The sequence below is a fragment of the Chrysochloris asiatica genome, unplaced genomic scaffold (assembly GCF_000296735.1).
Source record: "Chrysochloris asiatica unplaced genomic scaffold, ChrAsi1.0 scaffold00014, whole genome shotgun sequence".
NCBI lineage: Eukaryota > Metazoa > Chordata > Mammalia > Afrosoricida > Chrysochloridae > Chrysochloris > Chrysochloris asiatica.
In genome coordinates, this window is record NW_006408532.1 from 82936 (window position 1) to 88943 (window position 6008).

Sequence of the window (6008 nt, forward strand, 5' to 3'; positions counted from 1 at the left end):
TTGCATGTTTGATCAATTTCAGATTGTAGAAGTTAGCAGAATTCTTCTATTTCATCCTCAGTGGCTTTAGTGGTTAATGCGTAAATTTGAATAATAGTGGTATGAACTGGTCTTCCCTGTAGGCTCATGGATATTATCCTATCACACACAGTGTTGTACCTCATGATTGATCTGGATATGTTCTTTTTTGACAATGAATGTAACACCATTCCTCTTCAATTTATCACTCCTGGCATAGTAAACCATGTGGTTGTCAGATTCAAAATGGCAAATACCAGTCCATTTCAGCTCACTAATGCCTAAGATATTGATGTTTATGTGTTCCATTTCATTTTTTATAATTTCTAATTTTCCTAGATTAATTATTTGTACATTCCATGTTCTGATTATTAATGGATGTTTACAGGTGTTTCTCTTCATTTTGAGTTGTGCCCCATCAGTGGGCTTTACTCCCACAGGCTTTACTCCATTTGCATCATCACGGTCAGCTCTGCTCTGAGAGAGGCAGCTCTTCCCCAGTCACATTTTGAGTGCCTTCCAACCTGAGGGGCTCATTTTCCAGCACTATATCTGACAGCGTTTCTCTGCTATTCATAAGGTTTTCAGTGACTAAATATTCGGAAGTAGTTTGTCACTCTTTCTTCCTAGTCTGTCTTCATCTGGAAGTTCATCTGAAACCTGTCCACCATGGGTGACCCTGATGGTATTTAAAATATCGGTGGCATAGTTTCCAGAATCACAGCAACTCACAAGCCACCACAGTACAGCAAAGTGGCAGACAAGTGGTGGAATGAAACACTACTCAACAATAAAAAGTCATAATACATACAAACAAGATGAATGAACCTTAAAAGACATGTATTATGTCTGTTGCTAGTTATCTCCTACCCTCTGACAAAATGTAAGAATTCAAGAGGGCAAGAGTCATTGATCAATGTTGTATTTTAAGACTCCTAGTTCTATCTAGTGCAGTGCTGTAGGATAAGCACTGAACTGTTAAGCACAAGGTCAGCGGTTCAAACCTACCAGCTATTTCTAGGAAACTGTGAGTCAGAACCAATTCCACAGCACTTAACAACAGTCCTAGTGTGGTGCTGTAGGATAAGCACAGGACTGCAAACTGAAAGGTCAACAGTTCAAACCTACCAGCCACTTCTCAGAAACCACATACAGTGTGGCTATGAGATGGAATGACTCAACAACACAACAACAACACTTAGTCTAGGATACTTGGTGGTGCTGTAGGATAAAAACCAGACTGTTACCCACACTTGCCTTCTACAAGGAACAAGGTGAGACTTTCTGCTCCCATAAGCATTTACAGCCTCGGAATCCCTATAACAGGATCATTCAAACTCAGAATCGACTCCAAGACAGTGAGTTTGAGTTTTTAAGTTCAGGCCTAGACTGTTGCAGATGGCCAATAAGTCAACAAAAGAATTGTTGTTACTCACTCACTGTAACTGTTAGGATTCTGTGTCAACTCAACTAGGTCAGGCTTTCTAGAGGTTTAGCAGTTGAGATATGTTTATTCCCATGGTAATGAAACCTAATACATGCATAGTTAGCTCTCTGGTGAGTGGCTATGAGCAGCCAATCAGTTAAAAGGATGCTTCCTTATAGGTGCGTCCTGCTCCCAAAATAATGGACATAAGAGAGGAATTCTCTTGCTGTTTTCTGCTGGGGACCTGGGACTCTGCAATTGTAAGCCATGTCCTTAACAAGAAATCAAACAACATATATTGCATTAAGCAAATCTGCTGCACAAGACCTCTTTAAAGTGTTGGAGAGCAAAGATATCAGTGTGAAGACTAAGGTGCACCTAACCCAAGCCATGGTATTTTCAATAACCTCATATGCATGTGAAAGTTAGACAGTGAATAAGGAAGACCATGGAAGAATTGATGCATTTTAACTATGGTGTTACAGGAGAATATTAAAAGTACTGTGGACTGCCAAATGAACAAACTAATCTGTGTTGGAGGAAGTACAGCTAGAATGCTCCCTGAAAACCAGGATGGCCAGACTTTGTCTCTCATACTTTGGTCATATTGTAAGGAGGGACCAGTCCTTGAAGAAGGATGTCATGTTTGGTAAAATGGAGGGTCGCAGAAGAAGAGGAATATTCCTGTGAGATGGATTGGCAAAGTGACAGCAGCGATGGGCTCAAATGTAGCAATGATTGTGAGGTTAGCACGGAACTGGGCAGTGTTTTGTTCTGTTGTGCATAGGGTTGCTATGAGTCAGTACTTGTGAGAAACATTGTCTATACTGACAAATACTCAAGTAATCCAATCTGTACTCATTTTAACAAAAATGAGGTTTTCTTTATTCAATTTTGCAAAACCGAGCACCCAACCCAGTAGACACAGGAAGATGTTCCACATGGCCATTTGACAAAGAGTTTTATTAATCTAACTCAGAAAAAGCCCCTCCTCCATTTCCCCTTTACTAGGTACTTTGGAGTTTACAGTCTTTCCTAAACTGTGCCTACTAGTTCCTACAGGGAGCATTCTCATTTAATGTTAATTTCATCCCTCCCCATGAGCTTCCCCTACTTCCTTGATGGATGTATTCTTATTTTAAAAGAGTCAAACTAGTCTCTTCCTCTCCTCAGAGTTTCCTTTTGCCATGCCAACCTGCTACCCCCAATATTTCCTTGATTCTAAATATGGATCACCCCAACAGCTATTTCTCACAACTGACTCAATGGCACCTAACAACAATAGCAGCAGCAGCAGAATCACAGCAACACCCAAGTCACCACAGTACGACTGACAGACGAGTGGTGGAACAATAAAATATATATATATATATACTTCAATGGTTTGGTTTCTCTAGAAAACCTGACCTAAGACATAAGACATATGGTACCAGGAGGGAGAGTGGACTTCTAGAGAAACAAAACCATAAGGATGAGTTTTCTAAATTGGTTCTCAAGTCTGACTAATTTTAAAGGCACAGATATAGTAGGGTGGAGGCATGTCTGACCTCCACTTCATGGGTACCAGCCACAGGCTCATTTTGAGTTTGGTCCTCTTTCCCTCTTGTGGTGTCATAGGAAGTCAGAAAGGTCCCACTTGGTTTAAGTATTTGGTGCTGTGAGCAGGATTCATTGCAATGGAGCTATGAAATTGTGAGGTTTTGTAAGTAAGAGTAAAAACTAAGGTGCATGGGATAAAATATTTCAGTGGAGGGAAGAACTGCAGTTTCTGGAATTGCCTGGAGCCTAGGTCAAGCTGGATAAAAAAAAAAAAGAGTTGATCTGTGGTCAGGGCCTCCTGAAATCCACAGAGGCCCAAGGCCATATGCATATGAATAGGATTAGTCCAAGGTAGAGGAAAAAATTGAATCTGACTGTTTAAAATGGCTTATGTGTTTGACTGACTTATGGATATTGGTTTCTCCTGCCTATTATTATAAAATAGATATATATGTGTGATAGGAATATTGGGAATTATGATTACAGAGAGCTTGTAAGCCTGCCTTCAGGCTACAGTTGATTGGATTTTCTAAATGGGGATTTAGAATTTGCTTGGAAAAAAATAGGCTTCTTGGCTTAAACTTTTGTAGACTTTGGGACCTTGGGTGGAATCCTGAGCCCTACCCAGAACATTCAGAGTTGGTACATTTGCATTTGAAAAGACATGCAGATGAATTCTGAATTGCTGGGAGAACTGGAGATTCCTGATTGAAAGAAAGCAGGGGAAAAAAAGTGGACAGTTTGGCGTTTTGAGATTCAGAGGCATCAAGACAAGGAAAGTAGGCCCATGTGGTGCTGTGGATTAATGCACTGGACTGCAAAGTTGGTTTGAACAGTAAAGTTGGTGGTTCAAACTTACCACTTTCTCCTTGGAAACCCTATGCAGGGTCATTATGGGTCAGAACTGACTTAACAGCAGAGAACAACAAGGGCAGAACTGGCAAATCATGCTCACTGGTGACCATCCGGGTCTACGTGTGAGTGGAATTGGGGCAAATGTAGCAATGAAGACACCACTGAGTTTGGACATGTTCTATTGACACCCATTAACCTTGAGTAAGGAGCAGGAAGGCTGACTGATCTGAAGTTTAAGAAGTTGTGTGAACTCCTGAGCCCACGGGCATTGACCTAGCCACTGGTGGCTAGGGCTGAGAGTGAAGGCTTGAAGTGCAGGGAGGTGTGTGTGAACTCCCAAACTTGTAGCTATTTGACCTAACTTGGGTAGCTAGGGTTGAGCTGTCCAGAACCTCAGCAGATGAAGATAAAGATGTTTGATACTCTGAACAAGGGTTAATTGCTACAATTTGATGAACTGGACTTTTGCTTATGGATGCAGTTGCTCAAAATTTTTACTCTGAATGGAAGATTCTTCATACCAAGAAACATGCTCGCCTACTCATGCTATACCGGGTTGATCAGGATGAACAATTTAGACATTGGCTATCAAAACTGGGGATGGAGGGACCTGCAGCTAGGAATGTGATGGGGATGTTACATAAAGCACTAGAATTTTGTAGCTGATGACAAAAGACAGGTTTTTGATAAATCAGTGGCAAGTGCATTTTTGCCTTTTGAAAACTTTTCTGAAAATATTGGGATGGCATAGTTTTCAGCCTGATAGTCCATGCAGCAATCAGTTGCTTTTTAAATTCTGAAGCCGTCTCAGTTTTGTTTTTTGATACTTCAAATGTTTGTAATAATCTTATCTATGAAACTGTTTCAAGGATGAAGCAGATCTCTGACTGAAGTGTAAAAAAGTAAAAATGGATCTCTTAGTATATTATTCTAACCTCGTTTGCTACAGTTGGTATAAAAAGGCATGAATTGTATACTCAATACCTTTTATGTAACCAGGAACATTGTTTTATTAGCTTTTAAGGACTGAGACAGAGCATCAGGTTCCCCCAGCCTGCAGTTAGCCTGCCATGCCAGTGAAGTCCTCAACTGCTTAGTATTTCTAACGGCCATTATTTATAATCTATGAATTTAATCTCTTTAAAATGTATTTGTTTTGGAAGACATTAATAATGCAGGTCTCTGAAAGGAACCTTTCAATTCCCAAGGGGTCTTATGTGTGGGGGATCTTAAATAGGATCCTTTTTGAAATACCAGAATATAGACATGTAGAACACATCTTCTCTTGTTGGGAAGAAGTCAAGTGAAAAGGTCAGAGATGAAGTAGTAAAGTTAAGGAACAGAGTGGAAAGGGTACTAGTTGTGAAATGGAATTAGGTAAGTAGTATTTCCCCCAAAAGCAGGAGGACAAGCAGGAGGTGTGAGAGGCGCCCCAAAAGAACAACGCAGCAATTTCCTACTGTAACCTGTATACCAGAAGACTCTGTTGTCAAGGAAAAGAAGGCTTTGATGCACTTTATGTGGGAGGAGACAGAGCAGGGCTGATGTTACTGAGCATGTCGCAGGCATAAGCATAAGCCTGCTGTGGCTTCCAACGCAACAAAGTGATTTTTTTTTCTCTAAAGGATCCATGGTCTATGTTCTCCTAATTCCTTTCCCTCTCTCTAAGCATTTTGAGAAGGAGCTCTGGTACCGTAATTGTAGGTGGTTCGAAACTACCAGCAGTTCCGTGGGAGAAAGATGAGGCTTTCTGCTCCCATAAAGATTTACAGCCTCGGAAACCCCATGCAGGGTCGCTATGGGTCGGAACCGACTCAACAGAACTTAACAACAACAACAAGAAGCACTTTGAGAGAGATTGGTAGATGTCTATGTTGCTACAGTGTTACAGCAGTTTTAGATTCCAGAGTGTTACAGCAGCTCTGGGCCAGGAAGTGAGAGACACAGCAGCCCTGGGCCCGAAGGGTGTCACAGCAGCTCTTGATCCATTGTCAAAGAAACCAAGGCCACTCGGAGAGGTGAAGTAGAGTTTCAGATTTTATTAAGTCAGCTGGCTCAGAGGAACTAGCTTCTCGAGATTCTGAGCCCCAAAAACAGGGCAGTGCAGAATTATATGGGGTCAGAATTGGGGAGGGGTTAGGTTGTAGACCTGTTTGAAGACAGAAGGGAA